Source organism: Ambystoma mexicanum, unplaced genomic scaffold (assembly GCF_040938575.1).
Source record: "Ambystoma mexicanum isolate Mex_15411 unplaced genomic scaffold, UKY_AmexF1_1 Mex_scaf52, whole genome shotgun sequence".
Lineage (NCBI taxonomy): Eukaryota > Metazoa > Chordata > Amphibia > Caudata > Ambystomatidae > Ambystoma > Ambystoma mexicanum.
The window spans coordinates 1,757,379-1,783,239 of record NW_027182469.1 but is presented as its reverse complement, the minus strand read 5'-3'; the positions used below and the strand labels follow the sequence as shown (position 1 = coordinate 1,783,239).

At 51.4% G+C, this 25,861-nt stretch overlaps 48 non-coding genes across 48 annotated transcripts; all 48 read right to left on the bottom strand.

Moving 5' to 3' along the window:
* Positions 1 to 215: 215 nt before the first annotated feature.
* On the bottom strand, positions 216 to 286 carry TRNAG-CCC (transfer RNA glycine (anticodon CCC)). The gene has a single exon. It is a non-coding gene; the product is annotated as a tRNA-Gly (tRNA).
* Positions 287 to 636: 350 nt separating this feature from the next.
* TRNAG-GCC (transfer RNA glycine (anticodon GCC)) lies at positions 637 to 707 on the bottom strand. Its single transcript has one exon. It is a non-coding gene; the product is annotated as a tRNA-Gly (tRNA).
* A 562-nt stretch (positions 708 to 1,269) lies between these two features.
* Positions 1,270 to 1,340, bottom strand: TRNAG-CCC (transfer RNA glycine (anticodon CCC)). The gene has a single exon. It is a non-coding gene; the product is annotated as a tRNA-Gly (tRNA).
* Positions 1,341 to 1,690: 350 nt separating this feature from the next.
* Positions 1,691 to 1,761, bottom strand: TRNAG-GCC (transfer RNA glycine (anticodon GCC)). The gene has a single exon. It is a non-coding gene; the product is annotated as a tRNA-Gly (tRNA).
* Positions 1,762 to 2,326: 565 nt separating this feature from the next.
* On the bottom strand, positions 2,327 to 2,397 carry TRNAG-CCC (transfer RNA glycine (anticodon CCC)). Its single transcript has one exon. It is a non-coding gene; the product is annotated as a tRNA-Gly (tRNA).
* Positions 2,398 to 2,747: 350 nt separating this feature from the next.
* TRNAG-GCC (transfer RNA glycine (anticodon GCC)) lies at positions 2,748 to 2,818 on the bottom strand. The gene has a single exon. It is a non-coding gene; the product is annotated as a tRNA-Gly (tRNA).
* A 562-nt stretch (positions 2,819 to 3,380) lies between these two features.
* On the bottom strand, positions 3,381 to 3,451 carry TRNAG-CCC (transfer RNA glycine (anticodon CCC)). Its single transcript has one exon. It is a non-coding gene; the product is annotated as a tRNA-Gly (tRNA).
* A 350-nt stretch (positions 3,452 to 3,801) lies between these two features.
* Positions 3,802 to 3,872, bottom strand: TRNAG-GCC (transfer RNA glycine (anticodon GCC)). The gene has a single exon. It is a non-coding gene; the product is annotated as a tRNA-Gly (tRNA).
* Positions 3,873 to 4,437: 565 nt separating this feature from the next.
* TRNAG-CCC (transfer RNA glycine (anticodon CCC)) lies at positions 4,438 to 4,508 on the bottom strand. The gene has a single exon. It is a non-coding gene; the product is annotated as a tRNA-Gly (tRNA).
* Positions 4,509 to 4,858: 350 nt separating this feature from the next.
* TRNAG-GCC (transfer RNA glycine (anticodon GCC)) lies at positions 4,859 to 4,929 on the bottom strand. The gene has a single exon. It is a non-coding gene; the product is annotated as a tRNA-Gly (tRNA).
* Positions 4,930 to 5,912: 983 nt separating this feature from the next.
* Positions 5,913 to 5,983, bottom strand: TRNAG-GCC (transfer RNA glycine (anticodon GCC)). Its single transcript has one exon. It is a non-coding gene; the product is annotated as a tRNA-Gly (tRNA).
* Positions 5,984 to 6,548: 565 nt separating this feature from the next.
* On the bottom strand, positions 6,549 to 6,619 carry TRNAG-CCC (transfer RNA glycine (anticodon CCC)). Its single transcript has one exon. It is a non-coding gene; the product is annotated as a tRNA-Gly (tRNA).
* Positions 6,620 to 6,969: 350 nt separating this feature from the next.
* Positions 6,970 to 7,040, bottom strand: TRNAG-GCC (transfer RNA glycine (anticodon GCC)). The gene has a single exon. It is a non-coding gene; the product is annotated as a tRNA-Gly (tRNA).
* A 562-nt stretch (positions 7,041 to 7,602) lies between these two features.
* TRNAG-CCC (transfer RNA glycine (anticodon CCC)) lies at positions 7,603 to 7,673 on the bottom strand. The gene has a single exon. It is a non-coding gene; the product is annotated as a tRNA-Gly (tRNA).
* Positions 7,674 to 8,023: 350 nt separating this feature from the next.
* TRNAG-GCC (transfer RNA glycine (anticodon GCC)) lies at positions 8,024 to 8,094 on the bottom strand. Its single transcript has one exon. It is a non-coding gene; the product is annotated as a tRNA-Gly (tRNA).
* Positions 8,095 to 8,659: 565 nt separating this feature from the next.
* Positions 8,660 to 8,730, bottom strand: TRNAG-CCC (transfer RNA glycine (anticodon CCC)). The gene has a single exon. It is a non-coding gene; the product is annotated as a tRNA-Gly (tRNA).
* A 350-nt stretch (positions 8,731 to 9,080) lies between these two features.
* TRNAG-GCC (transfer RNA glycine (anticodon GCC)) lies at positions 9,081 to 9,151 on the bottom strand. The gene has a single exon. It is a non-coding gene; the product is annotated as a tRNA-Gly (tRNA).
* Positions 9,152 to 9,713: 562 nt separating this feature from the next.
* Positions 9,714 to 9,784, bottom strand: TRNAG-CCC (transfer RNA glycine (anticodon CCC)). Its single transcript has one exon. It is a non-coding gene; the product is annotated as a tRNA-Gly (tRNA).
* A 350-nt stretch (positions 9,785 to 10,134) lies between these two features.
* TRNAG-GCC (transfer RNA glycine (anticodon GCC)) lies at positions 10,135 to 10,205 on the bottom strand. The gene has a single exon. It is a non-coding gene; the product is annotated as a tRNA-Gly (tRNA).
* Positions 10,206 to 10,770: 565 nt separating this feature from the next.
* On the bottom strand, positions 10,771 to 10,841 carry TRNAG-CCC (transfer RNA glycine (anticodon CCC)). The gene has a single exon. It is a non-coding gene; the product is annotated as a tRNA-Gly (tRNA).
* A 350-nt stretch (positions 10,842 to 11,191) lies between these two features.
* Positions 11,192 to 11,262, bottom strand: TRNAG-GCC (transfer RNA glycine (anticodon GCC)). The gene has a single exon. It is a non-coding gene; the product is annotated as a tRNA-Gly (tRNA).
* Positions 11,263 to 11,824: 562 nt separating this feature from the next.
* On the bottom strand, positions 11,825 to 11,895 carry TRNAG-CCC (transfer RNA glycine (anticodon CCC)). The gene has a single exon. It is a non-coding gene; the product is annotated as a tRNA-Gly (tRNA).
* Positions 11,896 to 12,245: 350 nt separating this feature from the next.
* On the bottom strand, positions 12,246 to 12,316 carry TRNAG-GCC (transfer RNA glycine (anticodon GCC)). Its single transcript has one exon. It is a non-coding gene; the product is annotated as a tRNA-Gly (tRNA).
* Positions 12,317 to 12,881: 565 nt separating this feature from the next.
* TRNAG-CCC (transfer RNA glycine (anticodon CCC)) lies at positions 12,882 to 12,952 on the bottom strand. Its single transcript has one exon. It is a non-coding gene; the product is annotated as a tRNA-Gly (tRNA).
* Positions 12,953 to 13,302: 350 nt separating this feature from the next.
* Positions 13,303 to 13,373, bottom strand: TRNAG-GCC (transfer RNA glycine (anticodon GCC)). Its single transcript has one exon. It is a non-coding gene; the product is annotated as a tRNA-Gly (tRNA).
* Positions 13,374 to 13,935: 562 nt separating this feature from the next.
* TRNAG-CCC (transfer RNA glycine (anticodon CCC)) lies at positions 13,936 to 14,006 on the bottom strand. Its single transcript has one exon. It is a non-coding gene; the product is annotated as a tRNA-Gly (tRNA).
* A 350-nt stretch (positions 14,007 to 14,356) lies between these two features.
* Positions 14,357 to 14,427, bottom strand: TRNAG-GCC (transfer RNA glycine (anticodon GCC)). Its single transcript has one exon. It is a non-coding gene; the product is annotated as a tRNA-Gly (tRNA).
* Positions 14,428 to 14,992: 565 nt separating this feature from the next.
* TRNAG-CCC (transfer RNA glycine (anticodon CCC)) lies at positions 14,993 to 15,063 on the bottom strand. Its single transcript has one exon. It is a non-coding gene; the product is annotated as a tRNA-Gly (tRNA).
* Positions 15,064 to 15,413: 350 nt separating this feature from the next.
* On the bottom strand, positions 15,414 to 15,484 carry TRNAG-GCC (transfer RNA glycine (anticodon GCC)). Its single transcript has one exon. It is a non-coding gene; the product is annotated as a tRNA-Gly (tRNA).
* A 562-nt stretch (positions 15,485 to 16,046) lies between these two features.
* Positions 16,047 to 16,117, bottom strand: TRNAG-CCC (transfer RNA glycine (anticodon CCC)). The gene has a single exon. It is a non-coding gene; the product is annotated as a tRNA-Gly (tRNA).
* A 350-nt stretch (positions 16,118 to 16,467) lies between these two features.
* On the bottom strand, positions 16,468 to 16,538 carry TRNAG-GCC (transfer RNA glycine (anticodon GCC)). The gene has a single exon. It is a non-coding gene; the product is annotated as a tRNA-Gly (tRNA).
* Positions 16,539 to 17,103: 565 nt separating this feature from the next.
* TRNAG-CCC (transfer RNA glycine (anticodon CCC)) lies at positions 17,104 to 17,174 on the bottom strand. Its single transcript has one exon. It is a non-coding gene; the product is annotated as a tRNA-Gly (tRNA).
* A 350-nt stretch (positions 17,175 to 17,524) lies between these two features.
* Positions 17,525 to 17,595, bottom strand: TRNAG-GCC (transfer RNA glycine (anticodon GCC)). Its single transcript has one exon. It is a non-coding gene; the product is annotated as a tRNA-Gly (tRNA).
* Positions 17,596 to 18,157: 562 nt separating this feature from the next.
* TRNAG-CCC (transfer RNA glycine (anticodon CCC)) lies at positions 18,158 to 18,228 on the bottom strand. Its single transcript has one exon. It is a non-coding gene; the product is annotated as a tRNA-Gly (tRNA).
* Positions 18,229 to 18,578: 350 nt separating this feature from the next.
* On the bottom strand, positions 18,579 to 18,649 carry TRNAG-GCC (transfer RNA glycine (anticodon GCC)). Its single transcript has one exon. It is a non-coding gene; the product is annotated as a tRNA-Gly (tRNA).
* A 565-nt stretch (positions 18,650 to 19,214) lies between these two features.
* On the bottom strand, positions 19,215 to 19,285 carry TRNAG-CCC (transfer RNA glycine (anticodon CCC)). Its single transcript has one exon. It is a non-coding gene; the product is annotated as a tRNA-Gly (tRNA).
* A 350-nt stretch (positions 19,286 to 19,635) lies between these two features.
* Positions 19,636 to 19,706, bottom strand: TRNAG-GCC (transfer RNA glycine (anticodon GCC)). Its single transcript has one exon. It is a non-coding gene; the product is annotated as a tRNA-Gly (tRNA).
* A 562-nt stretch (positions 19,707 to 20,268) lies between these two features.
* TRNAG-CCC (transfer RNA glycine (anticodon CCC)) lies at positions 20,269 to 20,339 on the bottom strand. The gene has a single exon. It is a non-coding gene; the product is annotated as a tRNA-Gly (tRNA).
* A 350-nt stretch (positions 20,340 to 20,689) lies between these two features.
* Positions 20,690 to 20,760, bottom strand: TRNAG-GCC (transfer RNA glycine (anticodon GCC)). Its single transcript has one exon. It is a non-coding gene; the product is annotated as a tRNA-Gly (tRNA).
* Positions 20,761 to 21,325: 565 nt separating this feature from the next.
* On the bottom strand, positions 21,326 to 21,396 carry TRNAG-CCC (transfer RNA glycine (anticodon CCC)). The gene has a single exon. It is a non-coding gene; the product is annotated as a tRNA-Gly (tRNA).
* Positions 21,397 to 21,746: 350 nt separating this feature from the next.
* On the bottom strand, positions 21,747 to 21,817 carry TRNAG-GCC (transfer RNA glycine (anticodon GCC)). Its single transcript has one exon. It is a non-coding gene; the product is annotated as a tRNA-Gly (tRNA).
* Positions 21,818 to 22,379: 562 nt separating this feature from the next.
* TRNAG-CCC (transfer RNA glycine (anticodon CCC)) lies at positions 22,380 to 22,450 on the bottom strand. Its single transcript has one exon. It is a non-coding gene; the product is annotated as a tRNA-Gly (tRNA).
* A 350-nt stretch (positions 22,451 to 22,800) lies between these two features.
* TRNAG-GCC (transfer RNA glycine (anticodon GCC)) lies at positions 22,801 to 22,871 on the bottom strand. The gene has a single exon. It is a non-coding gene; the product is annotated as a tRNA-Gly (tRNA).
* A 565-nt stretch (positions 22,872 to 23,436) lies between these two features.
* TRNAG-CCC (transfer RNA glycine (anticodon CCC)) lies at positions 23,437 to 23,507 on the bottom strand. The gene has a single exon. It is a non-coding gene; the product is annotated as a tRNA-Gly (tRNA).
* A 350-nt stretch (positions 23,508 to 23,857) lies between these two features.
* TRNAG-GCC (transfer RNA glycine (anticodon GCC)) lies at positions 23,858 to 23,928 on the bottom strand. The gene has a single exon. It is a non-coding gene; the product is annotated as a tRNA-Gly (tRNA).
* Positions 23,929 to 24,490: 562 nt separating this feature from the next.
* On the bottom strand, positions 24,491 to 24,561 carry TRNAG-CCC (transfer RNA glycine (anticodon CCC)). Its single transcript has one exon. It is a non-coding gene; the product is annotated as a tRNA-Gly (tRNA).
* Positions 24,562 to 24,911: 350 nt separating this feature from the next.
* TRNAG-GCC (transfer RNA glycine (anticodon GCC)) lies at positions 24,912 to 24,982 on the bottom strand. Its single transcript has one exon. It is a non-coding gene; the product is annotated as a tRNA-Gly (tRNA).
* A 565-nt stretch (positions 24,983 to 25,547) lies between these two features.
* On the bottom strand, positions 25,548 to 25,618 carry TRNAG-CCC (transfer RNA glycine (anticodon CCC)). Its single transcript has one exon. It is a non-coding gene; the product is annotated as a tRNA-Gly (tRNA).
* Between the last annotated feature and the right edge of the window lie 243 nt (positions 25,619 to 25,861).

Below are 25,861 nucleotides of genomic sequence, written 5' to 3'. Positions count from 1 at the left end.
ATCTGGGCTTCTGGGGTCTTCTGGGAATTATTTGCATAATAGAAGGTTTCCCGCCTTAAGTTGAAACTGCAGTTCCATCTTCTGCTAAAAGAGGGCAGCAGATTGCTTTCTTTGCGCAGAAAACAGACAAGCAATGCAATCATCTTATCTACCGTTTCCATTTTTCTTTTCCCATGCCTTTTAAAATATCAAGAGACACGTCTACAAAAGTGCCATGCATTGGCCGGGAATCGAACCCAGGCCTCCCGCTTGGGAAGCGAGAATTCTACCACTGAACTACCAATGCTTGACAAGCAGCATTACTGCGGTAGAGCGCTTGATTTAACACACCTGCCAGTTCCATGCGAATGGTCACTCGTAAACTCTTGACTTCTGCTGAAAGCCTCATTGAAGGCCTTTGCAGACGTGTGAGACTGGCACCTACTCGGGCTGGGCCTCTATGAGCGTTTTGCATAATCTGAGATTGCCCTGCTTCCAGTCAAGGCGCAGCGGCCCCTTCTACTAAAAGGGATCAGCAGAGTGATCGCTAGTAGCAGAAATAAGGCAAGCAAGGCAATCAAGGCTTGTTTTTTTGTTCGGTCTCTTCCTTTTCACGATGCTTCAAAGTCAACGAAAGGTACATGTGCAAAACGCTCATGCATTGGCCGGGAATCGAACCCGGGCCTCCCGCGTGGCAGGCGAGAATTCTACCACTGAACCACCAATGCCTTACATGCTGCACACTGGCGCTACAGTGCTCTGGACCATTGCAGCCCAGAGCAGCTGATTTAACAGAGCACTGCAGTGACATGAGGATGGCGCCAGCTCCGGTGGGTGAATGGGAGCTGCGCTGCCCTGGCAGTCCTTCTCACTCCCTTGGCCACGAACGGCCACGAACGGCCAGGTTCTATAGACAGGAAAAGTGGACAGAGGCAAGCACACTGGTAGATGAGGGTGGCCTTTGTATGGGTCGCTACTCTGAGTGCAGTTCCCTGAGCACCGTGCCTCAGGAAAGCCAGACTTCTACCGCAGGACTCAGGGGATATCTTTGCAGCCACACGAGGCTGACACCCTTTCAATCTGGGCTTCTGGGGTCTTCTGGGAATTATTTGCATAATAGGTTTCCCGCCTTAAGTTGAAACTGCCGTTCCATCTTCTGCTAAAAGAGGGCAGCAGAGTGCTTTCTTTGCGCAGAAAACAGACAAGCAATGCAATCATCTTATCTACCGTTTCCATTTTTCTTTTCCCATGCCTTTTAAAATATCAAGAGACACGTCTACAAAAGTGCCATGCATTGGCCGGGAATCGAACCCGGGCCTCCCGCTTGGGAAGCGAGAATTCTACCACTGAACTACCAATGCCTGACAAGCAGCATTACTGCGGTAGAGCACTTGATTTAACACACCTGCCAGTTCCATGCGAATGGTCACTCGTAAACTCTTGACTTCTGCTGAAAGCCTCATTGAAGGCCTTTGCAGACGTGTGAGACTGGCACCTACTCGGGCTGGGCCTCTATGAGCTGTTTGCATAATCTGAGATTGCCCTGCTTCCAGTCAAGGCGCAGCGGCCCCTTCTACTAAAAGGGATCAGCAGAGTGATCGCTAGTAGCAGAAATAAGGCAAGCAAGGCAATCAAGGCTTGTTTTTTTGTTCGGTCTCTTCCTTTTCACGATGCTTCAAAGTCAACGAAAGGTACATGTGCAAAACGCTCATGCATTGGCCGGGAATCGAACCCGGGCCTCCCGCGTGGCAGGCGAGAATTCTACCACTGAACCACCAATGCCTTACATGCTGCACACTGGCGCTACAGTGCTCTGGACCATTGCAGCCCAGAGCAGCTGATTTAACAGAGCACTGCAGTGACATGAGGATGGCGCCAGCTCCGGTGGGTGAATGGGAGCTGCGCTGCCCTGGCAGTCCTTCTCACTCCCTTGGCCACGAACGGCCACGAACGGCCAGGTTCTATAGACAGGAAAAGTGGACAGAGGCAAGCACACTGGTAGATGAGGGTGGCCTTTGTATGGGTCGCTACTCTGAGTGCAGTTCCCTGAGCACCGTGCCTCAGGAAAGCCAGACTTCTACTGCAGGACTCAGGGGATATCTTTGCAGCCACACGAGGCTGACACCCTTTCAATCTGGGCTTCTGGGGTCTTCTGGGAATTATTTGCATAATAGAAGGTTTCCCGCCTTAAGTTGAAACTGCAGTTCCATCTTCTGCTAAAAGAGGGCAGCAGATTGCTTTCTTTGCGCAGAAAACAGACAAGCAATGCAATCATCTTATCTACCGTTTCCATTTTTCTTTTCCCATGCCTTTTAAAATATCAAGAGACACGTCTACAAAAGTGCCATGCATTGGCCGGGAATCGAACCCAGGCCTCCCGCTTGGGAAGCGAGAATTCTACCACTGAACTACCAATGCTTGACAAGCAGCATTACTGCGGTAGAGCGCTTGATTTAACACACCTGCCAGTTCCATGCGAATGGTCACTCGTAAACTCTTGACTTCTGCTGAAAGCCTCATTGAAGGCCTTTGCAGACGTGTGAGACTGGCACCTACTCGGGCTGGGCCTCTATGAGCGTTTTGCATAATCTGAGATTGCCCTGCTTCCAGTCAAGGCGCAGCGGCCCCTTCTACTAAAAGGGATCAGCAGAGTGATCGCTAGTAGCAGAAATAAGGCAAGCAAGGCAATCAAGGCTTGTTTTTTTGTTCGGTCTCTTCCTTTTCACGATGCTTCAAAGTCAACGAAAGGTACATGTGCAAAACGCTCATGCATTGGCCGGGAATCGAACCCGGGCCTCCCGCGTGGCAGGCGAGAATTCTACCACTGAACCACCAATGCCTTACATGCTGCACACTGGCGCTACAGTGCTCTGGACCATTGCAGCCCAGAGCAGCTGATTTAACAGAGCACTGCAGTGACATGAGGATGGCGCCAGCTCCGGTGGGTGAATGGGAGCTGCGCTGCCCTGGCAGTCCTTCTCACTCACTTGGCCACGAACGGCCACGAACGGCCAGGTTCTATAGACAGGAAAAGTGGACAGAGGCAAGCACACTGGTAGATGAGGGTGGCCTTTGTATGGGTCGCTACTCTGAGTGCAGTTCCCTGAGCACCGTGCCTCAGGAAAGCCAGACTTCTACCGCAGGACTCAGGGGATATCTTTGCAGCCACACGAGGCTGACACCCTTTCAATCTGGGCTTCTGGGGTCTTCTGGGAATTATTTGCATAATAGGTTTCCCGCCTTAAGTTGAAACTGCCGTTCCATCTTCTGCTAAAAGAGGGCAGCAGAGTGCTTTCTTTGCGCAGAAAACAGACAAGCAATGCAATCATCTTATCTACCGTTTCCATTTTTCTTTTCCCATGCCTTTTAAAATATCAAGAGACACGTCTACAAAAGTGCCATGCATTGGCCGGGAATCGAACCCGGGCCTCCCGCTTGGGAAGCGAGAATTCTACCACTGAACTACCAATGCTTGACAAGCAGCATTACTGCGGTAGAGCGCTTGATTTAACACACCTGCCAGTTCCATGCGAATGGTCACTCGTAAACTCTTGACTTCTGCTGAAAGCCTCATTGAAGGCCTTTGCAGACGTGTGAGACTGGCACCTACTCGGGCTGGGCCTCTATGAGCGTTTTGCATAATCTGAGATTGCCCTGCTTCCAGTCAAGGCGCAGCGGCCCCTTCTACTAAAAGGGATCAGCAGAGTGATCGCTAGTAGCAGAAATAAGGCAAGCAAGGCAATCAAGGCTTGTTTTTTTGTTCGGTCTCTTCCTTTTCACGATGCTTCAAAGTCAACGAAAGGTACATGTGCAAAACGCTCATGCATTGGCCGGGAATCGAACCCGGGCCTCCCGCGTGGCAGGCGAGAATTCTACCACTGAACCACCAATGCCTTACATGCTGCACACTGGCGCTACAGTGCTCTGGACCATTGCAGCCCAGAGCAGCTGATTTAACAGAGCACTGCAGTGACATGAGGATGGCGCCAGCTCCGGTGGGTGAATGGGAGCTGCGCTGCCCTGGCAGTCCTTCTCACTCCCTTGGCCACGAACGGCCACGAACGGCCAGGTTCTATAGACAGGAAAAGTGGACAGAGGCAAGCACACTGGTAGATGAGGGTGGCCTTTGTATGGGTCGCTACTCTGAGTGCAGTTCCCTGAGCACCGTGCCTCAGGAAAGCCAGACTTCTACTGCAGGACTCAGGGGATATCTTTGCAGCCACACGAGGCTGACACCCTTTCAATCTGGGCTTCTGGGGTCTTCTGGGAATTATTTGCATAATAGAAGGTTTCCCGCCTTAAGTTGAAACTGCAGTTCCATCTTCTGCTAAAAGAGGGCAGCAGATTGCTTTCTTTGCGCAGAAAACAGACAAGCAATGCAATCATCTTATCTACCGTTTCCATTTTTCTTTTCCCATGCCTTTTAAAATATCAAGAGACACGTCTACAAAAGTGCCATGCATTGGCCGGGAATCGAACCCAGGCCTCCCGCTTGGGAAGCGAGAATTCTACCACTGAACTACCAATGCTTGACAAGCAGCATTACTGCGGTAGAGCGCTTGATTTAACACACCTGCCAGTTCCATGCGAATGGTCACTCGTAAACTCTTGACTTCTGCTGAAAGCCTCATTGAAGGCCTTTGCAGACGTGTGAGACTGGCACCTACTCGGGCTGGGCCTCTATGAGCGTTTTGCATAATCTGAGATTGCCCTGCTTCCAGTCAAGGCGCAGCGGCCCCTTCTACTAAAAGGGATCAGCAGAGTGATCGCTAGTAGCAGAAATAAGGCAAGCAAGGCAATCAAGGCTTGTTTTTTTGTTCGGTCTCTTCCTTTTCACGATGCTTCAAAGTCAACGAAAGGTACATGTGCAAAACGCTCATGCATTGGCCGGGAATCGAACCCGGGCCTCCCGCGTGGCAGGCGAGAATTCTACCACTGAACCACCAATGCCTTACATGCTGCACACTGGCGCTACAGTGCTCTGGACCATTGCAGCCCAGAGCAGCTGATTTAACAGAGCACTGCAGTGACATGAGGATGGCGCCAGCTCCGGTGGGTGAATGGGAGCTGCGCTGCCCTGGCAGTCCTTCTCACTCACTTGGCCACGAACGGCCACGAACGGCCAGGTTCTATAGACAGGAAAAGTGGACAGAGGCAAGCACACTGGTAGATGAGGGTGGCCTTTGTATGGGTCGCTACTCTGAGTGCAGTTCCCTGAGCACCGTGCCTCAGGAAAGCCAGACTTCTACCGCAGGACTCAGGGGATATCTTTGCAGCCACACGAGGCTGACACCCTTTCAATCTGGGCTTCTGGGGTCTTCTGGGAATTATTTGCATAATAGGTTTCCCGCCTTAAGTTGAAACTGCCGTTCCATCTTCTGCTAAAAGAGGGCAGCAGAGTGCTTTCTTTGCGCAGAAAACAGACAAGCAATGCAATCATCTTATCTACCGTTTCCATTTTTCTTTTCCCATGCCTTTTAAAATATCAAGAGACACGTCTACAAAAGTGCCATGCATTGGCCGGGAATCGAACCCGGGCCTCCCGCTTGGGAAGCTAGAATTCTACCACTGAACTACCAATGCTTGACAAGCAGCATTACTGCGGTAGAGCGCTTGATTTAACACACCTGCCAGTTCCATGCGAATGGTCACTCGTAAACTCTTGACTTCTGCTGAAAGCCTCATTGAAGGCCTTTGCAGACGTGTGAGACTGGCACCTACTCGGGCTGGGCCTCTATGAGCGTTTTGCATAATCTGAGATTGCCCTGCTTCCAGTCAAGGCGCAGCGGCCCCTTCTACTAAAAGGGATCAGCAGAGTGATCGCTAGTAGCAGAAATAAGGCAAGCAAGGCAATCAAGGCTTGTTTTTTTGTTCGGTCTCTTCCTTTTCACGATGCTTCAAAGTCAACGAAAGGTACATGTGCAAAACGCTCATGCATTGGCCGGGAATCGAACCCGGGCCTCCCGCGTGGCAGGCGAGAATTCTACCACTGAACCACCAATGCCTTACATGCTGCACACTGGCGCTACAGTGCTCTGGACCATTGCAGCCCAGAGCAGCTGATTTAACAGAGCACTGCAGTGACATGAGGATGGCGCCAGCTCCGGTGGGTGAATGGGAGCTGCGCTGCCCTGGCAGTCCTTCTCACTCCCTTGGCCACGAACGGCCACGAACGGCCAGGTTCTATAGACAGGAAAAGTGGACAGAGGCAAGCACACTGGTAGATGAGGGTGGCCTTTGTATGGGTCGCTACTCTGAGTGCAGTTCCCTGAGCACCGTGCCTCAGGAAAGCCAGACTTCTACCGCAGGACTCAGGGGATATCTTTGCAGCCACACGAGGCTGACACCCTTTCAATCTGGGCTTCTGGGGTCTTCTGGGAATTATTTGCATAATAGAAGGTTTCCCGCCTTAAGTTGAAACTGCAGTTCCATCTTCTGCTAAAAGAGGGCAGCAGATTGCTTTCTTTGCGCAGAAAACAGACAAGCAATGCAATCATCTTATCTACCGTTTCCATTTTTCTTTTCCCATGCCTTTTAAAATATCAAGAGACACGTCTACAAAAGTGCCATGCATTGGCCGGGAATCGAACCCGGGCCTCCCGCTTGGGAAGCGAGAATTCTACCACTGAACTACCAATGCTTGACAAGCAGCATTACTGCGGTAGAGCGCTTGATTTAACACACCTGCCAGTTCCATGCGAATGGTCACTCGTAAACTCTTGACTTCTGCTGAAAGCCTCATTGAAGGCCTTTGCAGACGTGTGAGACTGGCACCTACTCGGGCTGGGCCTCTATGAGCGTTTTGCATAATCTGAGATTGCCCTGCTTCCAGTCAAGGCGCAGCGGCCCCTTCTACTAAAAGGGATCAGCAGAGTGATCGCTAGTAGCAGAAATAAGGCAAGCAAGGCAATCAAGGCTTGTTTTTTTGTTCGGTCTCTTCCTTTTCACGATGCTTCAAAGTCAACGAAAGGTACATGTGCAAAACGCTCATGCATTGGCCGGGAATCGAACCCGGGCCTCCCGCGTGGCAGGCGAGAATTCTACCACTGAACCACCAATGCCTTACATGCTGCACACTGGCGCTACAGTGCTCTGGACCATTGCAGCCCAGAGCAGCTGATTTAACAGAGCACTGCAGTGACATGAGGATGGCGCCAGCTCCGGTGGGTGAATGGGAGCTGCGCTGCCCTGGCAGTCCTTCTCACTCCCTTGGCCACGAACGGCCACGAACGGCCAGGTTCTATAGACAGGAAAAGTGGACAGAGGCAAGCACACTGGTAGATGAGGGTGGCCTTTGTATGGGTCGCTACTCTGAGTGCAGTTCCCTGAGCACCGTGCCTCAGGAAAGCCAGACTTCTACCGCAGGACTCAGGGGATATCTTTGCAGCCACACGAGGCTGACACCCTTTCAATCTGGGCTTCTGGGGTCTTCTGGGAATTATTTGCATAATAGGTTTCCCGCCTTAAGTTGAAACTGCCGTTCCATCTTCTGCTAAAAGAGGGCAGCAGAGTGCTTTCTTTGCGCAGAAAACAGACAAGCAATGCAATCATCTTATCTACCGTTTCCATTTTTCTTTTCCCATGCCTTTTAAAATATCAAGAGACACGTCTACAAAAGTGCCATGCATTGGCCGGGAATCGAACCCGGGCCTCCCGCTTGGGAAGCGAGAATTCTACCACTGAACTACCAATGCCTGACAAGCAGCATTACTGCGGTAGAGCACTTGATTTAACACACCTGCCAGTTCCATGCGAATGGTCACTCGTAAACTCTTGACTTCTGCTGAAAGCCTCATTGAAGGCCTTTGCAGACGTGTGAGACTGGCACCTACTCGGGCTGGGCCTCTATGAGCTGTTTGCATAATCTGAGATTGCCCTGCTTCCAGTCAAGGCGCAGCGGCCCCTTCTACTAAAAGGGATCAGCAGAGTGATCGCTAGTAGCAGAAATAAGGCAAGCAAGGCAATCAAGGCTTGTTTTTTTGTTCGGTCTCTTCCTTTTCACGATGCTTCAAAGTCAACGAAAGGTACATGTGCAAAACGCTCATGCATTGGCCGGGAATCGAACCCGGGCCTCCCGCGTGGCAGGCGAGAATTCTACCACTGAACCACCAATGCCTTACATGCTGCACACTGGCGCTACAGTGCTCTGGACCATTGCAGCCCAGAGCAGCTGATTTAACAGAGCACTGCAGTGACATGAGGATGGCGCCAGCTCCGGTGGGTGAATGGGAGCTGCGCTGCCCTGGCAGTCCTTCTCACTCCCTTGGCCACGAACGGCCACGAACGGCCAGGTTCTATAGACAGGAAAAGTGGACAGAGGCAAGCACACTGGTAGATGAGGGTGGCCTTTGTATGGGTCGCTACTCTGAGTGCAGTTCCCTGAGCACCGTGCCTCAGGAAAGCCAGACTTCTACTGCAGGACTCAGGGGATATCTTTGCAGCCACACGAGGCTGACACCCTTTCAATCTGGGCTTCTGGGGTCTTCTGGGAATTATTTGCATAATAGAAGGTTTCCCGCCTTAAGTTGAAACTGCAGTTCCATCTTCTGCTAAAAGAGGGCAGCAGATTGCTTTCTTTGCGCAGAAAACAGACAAGCAATGCAATCATCTTATCTACCGTTTCCATTTTTCTTTTCCCATGCCTTTTAAAATATCAAGAGACACGTCTACAAAAGTGCCATGCATTGGCCGGGAATCGAACCCAGGCCTCCCGCTTGGGAAGCGAGAATTCTACCACTGAACTACCAATGCTTGACAAGCAGCATTACTGCGGTAGAGCGCTTGATTTAACACACCTGCCAGTTCCATGCGAATGGTCACTCGTAAACTCTTGACTTCTGCTGAAAGCCTCATTGAAGGCCTTTGCAGACGTGTGAGACTGGCACCTACTCGGGCTGGGCCTCTATGAGCGTTTTGCATAATCTGAGATTGCCCTGCTTCCAGTCAAGGCGCAGCGGCCCCTTCTACTAAAAGGGATCAGCAGAGTGATCGCTAGTAGCAGAAATAAGGCAAGCAAGGCAATCAAGGCTTGTTTTTTTGTTCGGTCTCTTCCTTTTCACGATGCTTCAAAGTCAACGAAAGGTACATGTGCAAAACGCTCATGCATTGGCCGGGAATCGAACCCGGGCCTCCCGCGTGGCAGGCGAGAATTCTACCACTGAACCACCAATGCCTTACATGCTGCACACTGGCGCTACAGTGCTCTGGACCATTGCAGCCCAGAGCAGCTGATTTAACAGAGCACTGCAGTGACATGAGGATGGCGCCAGCTCCGGTGGGTGAATGGGAGCTGCGCTGCCCTGGCAGTCCTTCTCACTCACTTGGCCACGAACGGCCACGAACGGCCAGGTTCTATAGACAGGAAAAGTGGACAGAGGCAAGCACACTGGTAGATGAGGGTGGCCTTTGTATGGGTCGCTACTCTGAGTGCAGTTCCCTGAGCACCGTGCCTCAGGAAAGCCAGACTTCTACCGCAGGACTCAGGGGATATCTTTGCAGCCACACGAGGCTGACACCCTTTCAATCTGGGCTTCTGGGGTCTTCTGGGAATTATTTGCATAATAGGTTTCCCGCCTTAAGTTGAAACTGCCGTTCCATCTTCTGCTAAAAGAGGGCAGCAGAGTGCTTTCTTTGCGCAGAAAACAGACAAGCAATGCAATCATCTTATCTACCGTTTCCATTTTTCTTTTCCCATGCCTTTTAAAATATCAAGAGACACGTCTACAAAAGTGCCATGCATTGGCCGGGAATCGAACCCGGGCCTCCCGCTTGGGAAGCGAGAATTCTACCACTGAACTACCAATGCTTGACAAGCAGCATTACTGCGGTAGAGCGCTTGATTTAACACACCTGCCAGTTCCATGCGAATGGTCACTCGTAAACTCTTGACTTCTGCTGAAAGCCTCATTGAAGGCCTTTGCAGACGTGTGAGACTGGCACCTACTCGGGCTGGGCCTCTATGAGCGTTTTGCATAATCTGAGATTGCCCTGCTTCCAGTCAAGGCGCAGCGGCCCCTTCTACTAAAAGGGATCAGCAGAGTGATCGCTAGTAGCAGAAATAAGGCAAGCAAGGCAATCAAGGCTTGTTTTTTTGTTCGGTCTCTTCCTTTTCACGATGCTTCAAAGTCAACGAAAGGTACATGTGCAAAACGCTCATGCATTGGCCGGGAATCGAACCCGGGCCTCCCGCGTGGCAGGCGAGAATTCTACCACTGAACCACCAATGCCTTACATGCTGCACACTGGCGCTACAGTGCTCTGGACCATTGCAGCCCAGAGCAGCTGATTTAACAGAGCACTGCAGTGACATGAGGATGGCGCCAGCTCCGGTGGGTGAATGGGAGCTGCGCTGCCCTGGCAGTCCTTCTCACTCCCTTGGCCACGAACGGCCACGAACGGCCAGGTTCTATAGACAGGAAAAGTGGACAGAGGCAAGCACACTGGTAGATGAGGGTGGCCTTTGTATGGGTCGCTACTCTGAGTGCAGTTCCCTGAGCACCGTGCCTCAGGAAAGCCAGACTTCTACTGCAGGACTCAGGGGATATCTTTGCAGCCACACGAGGCTGACACCCTTTCAATCTGGGCTTCTGGGGTCTTCTGGGAATTATTTGCATAATAGAAGGTTTCCCGCCTTAAGTTGAAACTGCAGTTCCATCTTCTGCTAAAAGAGGGCAGCAGATTGCTTTCTTTGCGCAGAAAACAGACAAGCAATGCAATCATCTTATCTACCGTTTCCATTTTTCTTTTCCCATGCCTTTTAAAATATCAAGAGACACGTCTACAAAAGTGCCATGCATTGGCCGGGAATCGAACCCAGGCCTCCCGCTTGGGAAGCGAGAATTCTACCACTGAACTACCAATGCTTGACAAGCAGCATTACTGCGGTAGAGCGCTTGATTTAACACACCTGCCAGTTCCATGCGAATGGTCACTCGTAAACTCTTGACTTCTGCTGAAAGCCTCATTGAAGGCCTTTGCAGACGTGTGAGACTGGCACCTACTCGGGCTGGGCCTCTATGAGCGTTTTGCATAATCTGAGATTGCCCTGCTTCCAGTCAAGGCGCAGCGGCCCCTTCTACTAAAAGGGATCAGCAGAGTGATCGCTAGTAGCAGAAATAAGGCAAGCAAGGCAATCAAGGCTTGTTTTTTTGTTCGGTCTCTTCCTTTTCACGATGCTTCAAAGTCAACGAAAGGTACATGTGCAAAACGCTCATGCATTGGCCGGGAATCGAACCCGGGCCTCCCGCGTGGCAGGCGAGAATTCTACCACTGAACCACCAATGCCTTACATGCTGCACACTGGCGCTACAGTGCTCTGGACCATTGCAGCCCAGAGCAGCTGATTTAACAGAGCACTGCAGTGACATGAGGATGGCGCCAGCTCCGGTGGGTGAATGGGAGCTGCGCTGCCCTGGCAGTCCTTCTCACTCACTTGGCCACGAACGGCCACGAACGGCCAGGTTCTATAGACAGGAAAAGTGGACAGAGGCAAGCACACTGGTAGATGAGGGTGGCCTTTGTATGGGTCGCTACTCTGAGTGCAGTTCCCTGAGCACCGTGCCTCAGGAAAGCCAGACTTCTACCGCAGGACTCAGGGGATATCTTTGCAGCCACACGAGGCTGACACCCTTTCAATCTGGGCTTCTGGGGTCTTCTGGGAATTATTTGCATAATAGGTTTCCCGCCTTAAGTTGAAACTGCCGTTCCATCTTCTGCTAAAAGAGGGCAGCAGAGTGCTTTCTTTGCGCAGAAAACAGACAAGCAATGCAATCATCTTATCTACCGTTTCCATTTTTCTTTTCCCATGCCTTTTAAAATATCAAGAGACACGTCTACAAAAGTGCCATGCATTGGCCGGGAATCGAACCCGGGCCTCCCGCTTGGGAAGCGAGAATTCTACCACTGAACTACCAATGCTTGACAAGCAGCATTACTGCGGTAGAGCGCTTGATTTAACACACCTGCCAGTTCCATGCGAATGGTCACTCGTAAACTCTTGACTTCTGCTGAAAGCCTCATTGAAGGCCTTTGCAGACGTGTGAGACTGGCACCTACTCGGGCTGGGCCTCTATGAGCGTTTTGCATAATCTGAGATTGCCCTGCTTCCAGTCAAGGCGCAGCGGCCCCTTCTACTAAAAGGGATCAGCAGAGTGATCGCTAGTAGCAGAAATAAGGCAAGCAAGGCAATCAAGGCTTGTTTTTTTGTTCGGTCTCTTCCTTTTCACGATGCTTCAAAGTCAACGAAAGGTACATGTGCAAAACGCTCATGCATTGGCCGGGAATCGAACCCGGGCCTCCCGCGTGGCAGGCGAGAATTCTACCACTGAACCACCAATGCCTTACATGCTGCACACTGGCGCTACAGTGCTCTGGACCATTGCAGCCCAGAGCAGCTGATTTAACAGAGCACTGCAGTGACATGAGGATGGCGCCAGCTCCGGTGGGTGAATGGGAGCTGCGCTGCCCTGGCAGTCCTTCTCACTCCCTTGGCCACGAACGGCCACGAACGGCCAGGTTCTATAGACAGGAAAAGTGGACAGAGGCAAGCACACTGGTAGATGAGGGTGGCCTTTGTATGGGTCGCTACTCTGAGTGCAGTTCCCTGAGCACCGTGCCTCAGGAAAGCCAGACTTCTACCGCAGGACTCAGGGGATATCTTTGCAGCCACACGAGGCTGACACCCTTTCAATCTGGGCTTCTGGGGTCTTCTGGGAATTATTTGCATAATAGAAGGTTTCCCGCCTTAAGTTGAAACTGCAGTTCCATCTTCTGCTAAAAGAGGGCAGCAGATTGCTTTCTTTGCGCAGAAAACAGACAAGCAATGCAATCATCTTATCTACCGTTTCCATTTTTCTTTTCCCATGCCTTTTAAAATATCAAGAGACACGTCTACAAAAGTGCCATGCATTGGCCGGGAATCGAACCCGGGCCTCCCGCTTGGGAAGCGAGAATTCTACCACTGAACTACCAATGCTTGACAAGCAGCATTACTGCGGTAGAGCGCTTGATTTAACACACCTGCCAGTTCCATGCGAATGGTCACTCGTAAACTCTTGACTTCTGCTGAAAGCCTCATTGAAGGCCTTTGCAGACGTGTGAGACTGGCACCTACTCGGGCTGGGCCTCTATGAGCGTTTTGCATAATCTGAGATTGCCCTGCTTCCAGTCAAGGCGCAGCGGCCCCTTCTACTAAAAGGGATCAGCAGAGTGATCGCTAGTAGCAGAAATAAGGCAAGCAAGGCAATCAAGGCTTGTTTTTTTGTTCGGTCTCTTCCTTTTCACGATGCTTCAAAGTCAACGAAAGGTACATGTGCAAAACGCTCATGCATTGGCCGGGAATCGAACCCGGGCCTCCCGCGTGGCAGGCGAGAATTCTACCACTGAACCACCAATGCCTTACATGCTGCACACTGGCGCTACAGTGCTCTGGACCATTGCAGCCCAGAGCAGCTGATTTAACAGAGCACTGCAGTGGCATGAGGATGGCGCCAGCTCCGGTGGGTGAATGGGAGCTGCGCTGCCCTGGCAGTCCTTCTCACTCACTTGGCCACGAACGGCCACGAACGGCCAGGTTCTATAGACAGGAAAAGTGGACAGAGGCAAGCACACTGGTAGATGAGGGTGGCCTTTGTATGGGTCGCTACTCTGAGTGCAGTTCCCTGAGCACCGTGCCTCAGGAAAGCCAGACTTCTACCGCAGGACTCAGGGGATATCTTTGCACCCACACGAGGCTGACACCCTTTCAATCTGGGCTTCTGGGGTCTTCTGGGAATTATTTGCATAATAGGTTTCCCGCCTTAAGTTGAAACTGCCGTTCCATCTTCTGCTAAAAGAGGGCAGCAGAGTGCTTTCTTTGCGCAGAAAACAGACAAGCAATGCAATCATCTTATCTACCGTTTCCATTTTTCTTTTCCCATGCCTTTTAAAATATCAAGAGACACGTCTACAAAAGTGCCATGCATTGGCCAGGAATCGAACCCGGGCCTCCCGCTTGGGAAGCGAGAATTCTACCACTGAACTACCAATGCCTGACAAGCAGCATTACTGCGGTAGAGCACTTGATTTAACACACCTGCCAGTTCCATGCGAATGGTCACTCGTAAACTCTTGACTTCTGCTGAAAGCCTCATTGAAGGCCTTTGCAGACGTGTGAGACTGGCACCTACTCGGGCTGGGCCTCTATGAGCTGTTTGCATAATCTGAGATTGCCCTGCTTCCAGTCAAGGCGCAGCGGCCCCTTCTACTAAAAGGGATCAGCAGAGTGATCGCTAGTAGCAGAAATAAGGCAAGCAAGGCAATCAAGGCTTGTTTTTTTGTTCGGTCTCTTCCTTTTCACGATGCTTCAAAGTCAACGAAAGGTACATGTGCAAAACGCTCATGCATTGGCCGGGAATCGAACCCGGGCCTCCCGCGTGGCAGGCGAGAATTCTACCACTGAACCACCAATGCCTTACATGCTGCACACTGGCGCTACAGTGCTCTGGACCATTGCAGCCCAGAGCAGCTGATTTAACAGAGCACTGCAGTGACATGAGGATGGCGCCAGCTCCGGTGGGTGAATGGGAGCTGCGCTGCCCTGGCAGTCCTTCTCACTCACTTGGCCACGAACGGCCACGAACGGCCAGGTTCTATAGACAGGAAAAGTGGACAGAGGCAAGCACACTGGTAGATGAGGGTGGCCTTTGTATGGGTCGCTACTCTGAGTGCAGTTCCCTGAGCACCGTGCCTCAGGAAAGCCAGACTTCTACCGCAGGACTCAGGGGATATCTTTGCAGCCACACGAGGCTGACACCCTTTCAATCTGGGCTTCTGGGGTCTTCTGGGAATTATTTGCATAATAGAAGGTTTCCCGCCTTAAGTTGAAACTGCAGTTCCATCTTCTGCTAAAAGAGGGCAGCAGATTGCTTTCTTTGCGCAGAAAACAGACAAGCAATGCAATCATCTTATCTACCGTTTCCATTTTTCTTTTCCCATGCCTTTTAAAATATCAAGAGACACGTCTACAAAAGTGCCATGCATTGGCCGGGAATCGAACCCGGGCCTCCCGCTTGGGAAGCGAGAATTCTACCACTGAACTACCAATGCTTGACAAGCAGCATTACTGCGGTAGAGCGCTTGATTTAACACACCTGCCAGTTCCATGCGAATGGTCACTCGTAAACTCTTGACTTCTGCTGAAAGCCTCATTGAAGGCCTTTGCAGACGTGTGAGACTGGCACCTACTCGGGCTGGGCCTCTATGAGCGTTTTGCATAATCTGAGATTGCCCTGCTTCCAGTCAAGGCGCAGCGGCCCCTTCTACTAAAAGGGATCAGCAGAGTGATCGCTAGTAGCAGAAATAAGGCAAGCAAGGCAATCAAGGCTTGTTTTTTTGTTCGGTCTCTTCCTTTTCACGATGCTTCAAAGTCAACGAAAGGTACATGTGCAAAACGCTCATGCATTGGCCGGGAATCGAACCCGGGCCTCCCGCGTGGCAGGCGAGAATTCTACCACTGAACCACCAATGCCTTACATGCTGCACACTGGCGCTACAGTGCTCTGGACCATTGCAGCCCAGAGCAGCTGATTTAACAGAGCACTGCAGTGGCATGAGGATGGCGCCAGCTCCGGTGGGTGAATGGGAGCTGCGCTGCCCTGGCAGTCCTTCTCACTCACTTGGCCACGAACGGCCACGAACGGCCAGGTTCTATAGACAGGAAAAGTGGACAGAGGCAAGCACACTGGTAGATGAGGGTGGCCTTTGTATGGGTCGCTACTCTGAGTGCAGTTCCCTGAGCACCGTGCCTCAGGAAAGCCAGACTTCTACCGCAGGACTCAGGGGATATCTTTGCAGCCACACGAGGCTGACACCCTTTCAATCTGGGCTTCTGGGGTCTTCTGGGAATTATTTGCATAATAGGTTTCCCGCCTTAAGTTGAAACTGCCGTTCCATCTTCTGCTAAAAGAGGGCAGCAGAGTGCTTTCTTTGCGCAGAAAACAGACAAGCAATGCAATCATCTTATCTACCGTTTCCATTTTTCTTTTCCCATGCCTTTTAAAATATCAAGAGACACGTCTACAAAAGTGCCATGCATTGGCCGGGAATCGAACCCGGGCCTCCCGCTTGGGAAGCGAGAATTCTACCACTGAACTACCAATGCCTGACAAGCAGCATTACTGCGGTAGAGCACTTGATTTAACACACCTGCCAGTTCCATGCGAATGGTCACTCGTAAACTCTTGACTTCTGCTGAAAGCCTCATTGAAGGCCTTTGCAGACGTGTGAGACTGGCACCTACTCGGGCTGGGCCTCTATGAGCTGTTTGCATAATCTGAGATTGCCCTGCTTCCAGTCAAGGCGCAGCGGCCCCTTCTACTAAAAGGGATCAGCAGAGTGATCGCTAGTAGCAGAAATAAGGCAAGCAAGGCAATCAAGGCTTGTTTTTTTGTTCGGTCTCTTCCTTTTCACGATGCTTCAAAGTCAACGAAAGGTACATGTGCAAAACGCTCATGCATTGGCCGGGAATCGAACCCGGGCCTCCCGCGTGGCAGGCGAGAATTCTACCACTGAACCACCAATGCCTTACATGCTGCACACTGGCGCTACAGTGCTCTGGACCATTGCAGCCCAGAGCAGCTGATTTAACAGAGCACTGCAGTGACATGAGGATGGCGCCAGCTCCGGTGGGTGAATGGGAGCTGCGCTGCCCTGGCAGTCCTTCTCACTCCCTTGGCCACGAACGGCCACGAACGGCCAGGTTCTATAGACAGGAAAAGTGGACAGAGGCAAGCACACTGGTAGATGAGGGTGGCCTTTGTATGGGTCGCTACTCTGAGTGCAGTTCCCTGAGCACCGTGCCTCAGGAAAGCCAGACTTCTACTGCAGGACTCAGGGGATATCTTTGCAGCCACACGAGGCTGACACCCTTTCAATCTGGGCTTCTGGGGTCTTCTGGGAATTATTTGCATAATAGAAGGTTTCCCGCCTTAAGTTGAAACTGCAGTTCCATCTTCTGCTAAAAGAGGGCAGCAGATTGCTTTCTTTGCGCAGAAAACAGACAAGCAATGCAATCATCTTATCTACCGTTTCCATTTTTCTTTTCCCATGCCTTTTAAAATATCAAGAGACACGTCTACAAAAGTGCCATGCATTGGCCGGGAATCGAACCCAGGCCTCCCGCTTGGGAAGCGAGAATTCTACCACTGAACTACCAATGCTTGACAAGCAGCATTACTGCGGTAGAGCGCTTGATTTAACACACCTGCCAGTTCCATGCGAATGGTCACTCGTAAACTCTTGACTTCTGCTGAAAGCCTCATTGAAGGCCTTTGCAGACGTGTGAGACTGGCACCTACTCGGGCTGGGCCTCTATGAGCGTTTTGCATAATCTGAGATTGCCCTGCTTCCAGTCAAGGCGCAGCGGCCCCTTCTACTAAAAGGGATCAGCAGAGTGATCGCTAGTAGCAGAAATAAGGCAAGCAAGGCAATCAAGGCTTGTTTTTTTGTTCGGTCTCTTCCTTTTCACGATGCTTCAAAGTCAACGAAAGGTACATGTGCAAAACGCTCATGCATTGGCCGGGAATCGAACCCGGGCCTCCCGCGTGGCAGGCGAGAATTCTACCACTGAACCACCAATGCCTTACATGCTGCACACTGGCGCTACAGTGCTCTGGACCATTGCAGCCCAGAGCAGCTGATTTAACAGAGCACTGCAGTGACATGAGGATGGCGCCAGCTCCGGTGGGTGAATGGGAGCTGCGCTGCCCTGGCAGTCCTTCTCACTCACTTGGCCACGAACGGCCACGAACGGCCAGGTTCTATAGACAGGAAAAGTGGACAGAGGCAAGCACACTGGTAGATGAGGGTGGCCTTTGTATGGGTCGCTACTCTGAGTGCAGTTCCCTGAGCACCGTGCCTCAGGAAAGCCAGACTTCTACCGCAGGACTCAGGGGATATCTTTGCAGCCACACGAGGCTGACACCCTTTCAATCTGGGCTTCTGGGGTCTTCTGGGAATTATTTGCATAATAGGTTTCCCGCCTTAAGTTGAAACTGCCGTTCCATCTTCTGCTAAAAGAGGGCAGCAGAGTGCTTTCTTTGCGCAGAAAACAGACAAGCAATGCAATCATCTTATCTACCGTTTCCATTTTTCTTTTCCCATGCCTTTTAAAATATCAAGAGACACGTCTACAAAAGTGCCATGCATTGGCCGGGAATCGAACCCGGGCCTCCCGCTTGGGAAGCGAGAATTCTACCACTGAACTACCAATGCCTGACAAGCAGCATTACTGCGGTAGAGCGCTTGATTTAACACACCTGCCAGTTCCATGCGAATGGTCACTCGTAAACTCTTGACTTCTGCTGAAAGCCTCATTGAAGGCCTTTGCAGACGTGTGAGACTGGCACCTACTCGGGCTGGGCCTCTATGAGCGTTTTGCATAATCTGAGATTGCCCTGCTTCCAGTCAAGGCGCAGCGGCCCCTTCTACTAAAAGGGATCAGCAGAGTGATCGCTAGTAGCAGAAATAAGGCAAGCAAGGCAATCAAGGCTTGTTTTTTTGTTCGGTCTCTTCCTTTTCACGATGCTTCAAAGTCAACGAAAGGTACATGTGCAAAACGCTCATGCATTGGCCGGGAATCGAACCCGGGCCTCCCGCGTGGCAGGCGAGAATTCTACCACTGAACCACCAATGCCTTACATGCTGCACACTGGCGCTACAGTGCTCTGGACCATTGCAGCCCAGAGCAGCTGATTTAACAGAGCACTGCAGTGACATGAGGATGGCGCCAGCTCCGGTGGGTGAATGGGAGCTGCGCTGCCCTGGCAGTCCTTCTCACTCCCTTGGCCACGAACGGCCACGAACGGCCAGGTTCTATAGACAGGAAAAGTGGACAGAGGCAAGCACACTGGTAGATGAGGGTGGCCTTTGTATGGGTCGCTACTCTGAGTGCAGTTCCCTGAGCACCGTGCCTCAGGAAAGCCAGACTTCTACTGCAGGACTCAGGGGATATCTTTGCAGCCACACGAGGCTGACACCCTTTCAATCTGGGCTTCTGGGGTCTTCTGGGAATTATTTGCATAATAGAAGGTTTCCCGCCTTAAGTTGAAACTGCAGTTCCATCTTCTGCTAAAAGAGGGCAGCAGATTGCTTTCTTTGCGCAGAAAACAGACAAGCAATGCAATCATCTTATCTACCGTTTCCATTTTTCTTTTCCCATGCCTTTTAAAATATCAAGAGACACGTCTACAAAAGTGCCATGCATTGGCCGGGAATCGAACCCAGGCCTCCCGCTTGGGAAGCGAGAATTCTACCACTGAACTACCAATGCTTGACAAGCAGCATTACTGCGGTAGAGCGCTTGATTTAACACACCTGCCAGTTCCATGCGAATGGTCACTCGTAAACTCTTGACTTCTGCTGAAAGCCTCATTGAAGGCCTTTGCAGACGTGTGAGACTGGCACCTACTCGGGCTGGGCCTCTATGAGCGTTTTGCATAATCTGAGATTGCCCTGCTTCCAGTCAAGGCGCAGCGGCCCCTTCTACTAAAAGGGATCAGCAGAGTGATCGCTAGTAGCAGAAATAAGGCAAGCAAGGCAATCAAGGCTTGTTTTTTTGTTCGGTCTCTTCCTTTTCACGATGCTTCAAAGTCAACGAAAGGTACATGTGCAAAACGCTCATGCATTGGCCGGGAATCGAACCCGGGCCTCCCGCGTGGCAGGCGAGAATTCTACCACTGAACCACCAATGCCTTACATGCTGCACACTGGCGCTACAGTGCTCTGGACCATTGCAGCCCAGAGCAGCTGATTTAACAGAGCACTGCAGTGACATGAGGATGGCGCCAGCTCCGGTGGGTGAATGGGAGCTGCGCTGCCCTGGCAGTCCTTCTCACTCACTTGGCCACGAACGGCCACGAACGGCCAGGTTCTATAGACAGGAAAAGTGGACAGAGGCAAGCACACTGGTAGATGAGGGTGGCCTTTGTATGGGTCGCTACTCTGAGTGCAGTTCCCTGAGCACCGTGCCTCAGGAAAGCCAGACTTCTACCGCAGGACTCAGGGGATATCTTTGCAGCCACACGAGGCTGACACCCTTTCAATCTGGGCTTCTGGGGTCTTCTGGGAATTATTTGCATAATAGGTTTCCCGCCTTAAGTTGAAACTGCCGTTCCATCTTCTGCTAAAAGAGGGCAGCAGAGTGCTTTCTTTGCGCAGAAAACAGACAAGCAATGCAATCATCTTATCTACCGTTTCCATTTTTCTTTTCCCATGCCTTTTAAAATATCAAGAGACACGTCTACAAAAGTGCCATGCATTGGCCGGGAATCGAACCCGGGCCTCCCGCTTGGGAAGCGAGAATTCTACCACTGAACTACCAATGCTTGACAAGCAGCATTACTGCGGTAGAGCGCTTGATTTAACACACCTGCCAGTTCCATGCGAATGGTCACTCGTAAACTCTTGACTTCTGCTGAAAGCCTCATTGAAGGCCTTTGCAGACGTGTGAGACTGGCACCTACTCGGGCTGGGCCTCTATGAGCGTTTTGCATAATCTGAGATTGCCCTGCTTCCAGTCAAGGCGCAGCGGCCCCTTCTACTAAAAGGGATCAGCAGAGTGATCGCTAGTAGCAGAAATAAGGCAAGCAAGGCAATCAAGGCTTGTTTTTTTGTTCGGTCTCTTCCTTTTCACGATGCTTCAAAGTCAACGAAAGGTACATGTGCAAAACGCTCATGCATTGGCCGGGAATCGAACCCGGGCCTCCCGCGTGGCAGGCGAGAATTCTACCACTGAACCACCAATGCCTTACATGCTGCACACTGGCGCTACAGTGCTCTGGACCATTGCAGCCCAGAGCAGCTGATTTAACAGAGCACTGCAGTGACATGAGGATGGCGCCAGCTCCGGTGGGTGAATGGGAGCTGCGCTGCCCTGGCAGTCCTTCTCACTCCCTTGGCCACGAACGGCCACGAACGGCCAGGTTCTATAGACAGGAAAAGTGGACAGAGGCAAGCACACTGGTAGATGAGGGTGGCCTTTGTATGGGTCGCTACTCTGAGTGCAGTTCCCTGAGCACCGTGCCTCAGGAAAGCCAGACTTCTACTGCAGGACTCAGGGGATATCTTTGCAGCCACACGAGGCTGACACCCTTTCAATCTGGGCTTCTGGGGTCTTCTGGGAATTATTTGCATAATAGAAGGTTTCCCGCCTTAAGTTGAAACTGCAGTTCCATCTTCTGCTAAAAGAGGGCAGCAGATTGCTTTCTTTGCGCAGAAAACAGACAAGCAATGCAATCATCTTATCTACCGTTTCCATTTTTCTTTTCCCATGCCTTTTAAAATATCAAGAGACACGTCTACAAAAGTGCCATGCATTGGCCGGGAATCGAACCCAGGCCTCCCGCTTGGGAAGCGAGAATTCTACCACTGAACTACCAATGCTTGACAAGCAGCATTACTGCGGTAGAGCGCTTGATTTAACACACCTGCCAGTTCCATGCGAATGGTCACTCGTAAACTCTTGACTTCTGCTGAAAGCCTCATTGAAGGCCTTTGCAGACGTGTGAGACTGGCACCTACTCGGGCTGGGCCTCTATGAGCGTTTTGCATAATCTGAGATTGCCCTGCTTCCAGTCAAGGCGCAGCGGCCCCTTCTACTAAAAGGGATCAGCAGAGTGATCGCTAGTAGCAGAAATAAGGCAAGCAAGGCAATCAAGGCTTGTTTTTTTGTTCGGTCTCTTCCTTTTCACGATGCTTCAAAGTCAACGAAAGGTACATGTGCAAAACGCTCATGCATTGGCCGGGAATCGAACCCGGGCCTCCCGCGTGGCAGGCGAGAATTCTACCACTGAACCACCAATGCCTTACATGCTGCACACTGGCGCTACAGTGCTCTGGACCATTGCAGCCCAGAGCAGCTGATTTAACAGAGCACTGCAGTGACATGAGGATGGCGCCAGCTCCGGTGGGTGAATGGGAGCTGCGCTGCCCTGGCAGTCCTTCTCACTCACTTGGCCACGAACGGCCACGAACGGCCAGGTTCTATAGACAGGAAAAGTGGACAGAGGCAAGCACACTGGTAGATGAGGGTGGCCTTTGTATGGGTCGCTACTCTGAGTGCAGTTCCCTGAGCACCGTGCCTCAGGAAAGCCAGACTTCTACCGCAGGACTCAGGGGATATCTTTGCAGCCACACGAGGCTGACACCCTTTCAATCTGGGCTTCTGGGGTCTTCTGGGAATTATTTGCATAATAGGTTTCCCGCCTTAAGTTGAAACTGCCGTTCCATCTTCTGCTAAAAGAGGGCAGCAGAGTGCTTTCTTTGCGCAGAAAACAGACAAGCAATGCAATCATCTTATCTACCGTTTCCATTTTTCTTTTCCCATGCCTTTTAAAATATCAAGAGACACGTCTACAAAAGTGCCATGCATTGGCCGGGAATCGAACCCGGGCCTCCCGCTTGGGAAGCGAGAATTCTACCACTGAACTACCAATGCCTGACAAGCAGCATTACTGCGGTAGAGCGCTTGATTTAACACACCTGCCAGTTCCATGCGAATGGTCACTCGTAAACTCTTGACTTCTGCTGAAAGCCTCATTGAAGGCCTTTGCAGACGTGTGAGACTGGCACCTACTCGGGCTGGGCCTCTATGAGCTGTTTGCATAATCTGAGATTGCCCTGCTTCCAGTCAAGGCGCAGCGGCCCCTTCTACTAAAAGGGATCAGCAGAGTGATCGCTAGTAGCAGAAATAAGGCAAGCAAGGCAATCAAGGCTTGTTTTTTTGTTCGGTCTCTTCCTTTTCACGATGCTTCAAAGTCAACGAAAGGTACATGTGCAAAACGCTCATGCATTGGCCGGGAATCGAACCCGGGCCTCCCGCGTGGCAGGCGAGAATTCTACCACTGAACCACCAATGCCTTACATGCTGCACACTGGCGCTACAGTGCTCTGGACCATTGCAGCCCAGAGCAGCTGATTTAACAGAGCACTGCAGTGACATGAGGATGGCGCCAGCTCCGGTGGGTGAATGGGAGCTGCGCTGCCCTGGCAGTCCTTCTCACTCCCTTGGCCACGAACGGCCACGAACGGCCAGGTTCTATAGACAGGAAAAGTGGACAGAGGCAAGCACACTGGTAGATGAGGGTGGCCTTTGTATGGGTCGCTACTCTGAGTGCAGTTCCCTGAGCACCGTGCCTCAGGAAAGCCAGACTTCTACTGCAGGACTCAGGGGATATCTTTGCAGCCACACGAGGCTGACACCCTTTCAATCTGGGCTTCTGGGGTCTTCTGGGAATTATTTGCATAATAGAAGGTTTCCCGCCTTAAGTTGAAACTGCAGTTCCATCTTCTGCTAAAAGAGGGCAGCAGATTGCTTTCTTTGCGCAGAAAACAGACAAGCAATGCAATCATCTTATCTACCGTTTCCATTTTTCTTTTCCCATGCCTTTTAAAATATCAAGAGACACGTCTACAAAAGTGCCATGCATTGGCCGGGAATCGAACCCAGGCCTCCCGCTTGGGAAGCGAGAATTCTACCACTGAACTACCAATGCTTGACAAGCAGCATTACTGCGGTAGAGCGCTTGATTTAACACACCTGCCAGTTCCATGCGAATGGTCACTCGTAAACTCTTGACTTCTGCTGAAAGCCTCATTGAAGGCCTTTGCAGACGTGTGAGACTGGCACCTACTCGGGCTGGGCCTCTATGAGCGTTTTGCATAATCTGAGATTGCCCTGCTTCCAGTCAAGGCGCAGCGGCCCCTTCTACTAAAAGGGATCAGCAGAGTGATCGCTAGTAGCAGAAATAAGGCAAGCAAGGCAATCAAGGCTTGTTTTTTTGTTCGGTCTCTTCCTTTTCACGATGCTTCAAAGTCAACGAAAGGTACATGTGCAAAACGCTCATGCATTGGCCGGGAATCGAACCCGGGCCTCCCGCGTGGCAGGCGAGAATTCTACCACTGAACCACCAATGCCTTACATGCTGCACACTGGCGCTACAGTGCTCTGGACCATTGCAGCCCAGAGCAGCTGATTTAACAGAGCACTGCAGTGACATGAGGATGGCGCCAGCTCCGGTGGGTGAATGGGAGCTGCGCTGCCCTGGCAGTCCTTCTCACTCACTTGGCCACGAACGGCCACGAACGGCCAGGTTCTATAGACAGGAAAAGTGGACAGAGGCAAGCACACTGGTAGATGAGGGTGGCCTTTGTATGGGTCGCTACTCTGAGTGCAGTTCCCTGAGCACCGTGCCTCAGGAAAGCCAGACTTCTACCGCAGGACTCAGGGGATATCTTTGCAGCCACACGAGGCTGACACCCTTTCAATCTGGGCTTCTGGGGTCTTCTGGGAATTATTTGCATAATAGGTTTCCCGCCTTAAGTTGAAACTGCCGTTCCATCTTCTGCTAAAAGAGGGCAGCAGAGTGCTTTCTTTGCGCAGAAAACAGACAAGCAATGCAATCATCTTATCTACCGTTTCCATTTTTCTTTTCCCATGCCTTTTAAAATATCAAGAGACACGTCTACAAAAGTGCCATGCATTGGCCGAGAATCGAACCCGGGCCTCCCGCTTGGGAAGCGAGAATTCTACCACTGAACTACCAATGCCTGACAAGCAGCATTACTGCGGTAGAGCACTTGATTTAACACACCTGCCAGTTCCATGCGAATGGTCACTCGTAAACTCTTGACTTCTGCTGAAAGCCTCATTGAAGGCCTTTGCAGACGTGTGAGACTGGCACCTACTCGGGCTGGGCCTCTATGAGCTGTTTGCATAATCTGAGATTGCCCTGCTTCCAGTCAAGGCGCAGCGGCCCCTTCTACTAAAAGGGATCAGCAGAGTGATCGCTAGTAGCAGAAATAAGGCAAGCAAGGCAATCAAGGCTTGTTTTTTTGTTCGGTCTCTTCCTTTTCACGATGCTTCAAAGTCAACGAAAGGTACATGTGCAAAACGCTCATGCATTGGCCGGGAATCGAACCCGGGCCTCCCGCGTGGCAGGCGAGAATTCTACCACTGAACCACCAATGCCTTACATGCTGCACACTGGCGCTACAGTGCTCTGGACCATTGCAGCCCAGAGCAGCTGATTTAACAGAGCACTGCAGTGACATGAGGATGGCGCCAGCTCCGGTGGGTGAATGGGAGCTGCGCTGCCCTGGCAGTCCTTCTCACTCCCTTGGCCACGAACGGCCACGAACGGCCAGGTTCTATAGACAGGAAAAGTGGACAGAGGCAAGCACACTGGTAGATGAGGGTGGCCTTTGTATGGGTCGCTACTCTGAGTGCAGTTCCCTGAGCACCGTGCCTCAGGAAAGCCAGACTTCTACTGCAGGACTCAGGGGATATCTTTGCAGCCACACGAGGCTGACACCCTTTCAATCTGGGCTTCTGGGGTCTTCTGGGAATTATTTGCATAATAGAAGGTTTCCCGCCTTAAGTTGAAACTGCAGTTCCATCTTCTGCTAAAAGAGGGCAGCAGATTGCTTTCTTTGCGCAGAAAACAGACAAGCAATGCAATCATCTTATCTACCGTTTCCATTTTTCTTTTCCCATGCCTTTTAAAATATCAAGAGACACGTCTACAAAAGTGCCATGCATTGGCCGGGAATCGAACCCAGGCCTCCCGCTTGGGAAGCGAGAATTCTACCACTGAACTACCAATGCTTGACAAGCAGCATTACTGCGGTAGAGCGCTTGATTTAACACACCTGCCAGTTCCATGCGAATGGTCACTCGTAAACTCTTGACTTCTGCTGAAAGCCTCATTGAAGGCCTTTGCAGACGTGTGAGACTGGCACCTACTCGGGCTGGGCCTCTATGAGCGTTTTGCATAATCTGAGATTGCCCTGCTTCCAGTCAAGGCGCAGCGGCCCCTTCTACTAAAAGGGATCAGCAGAGTGATCGCTA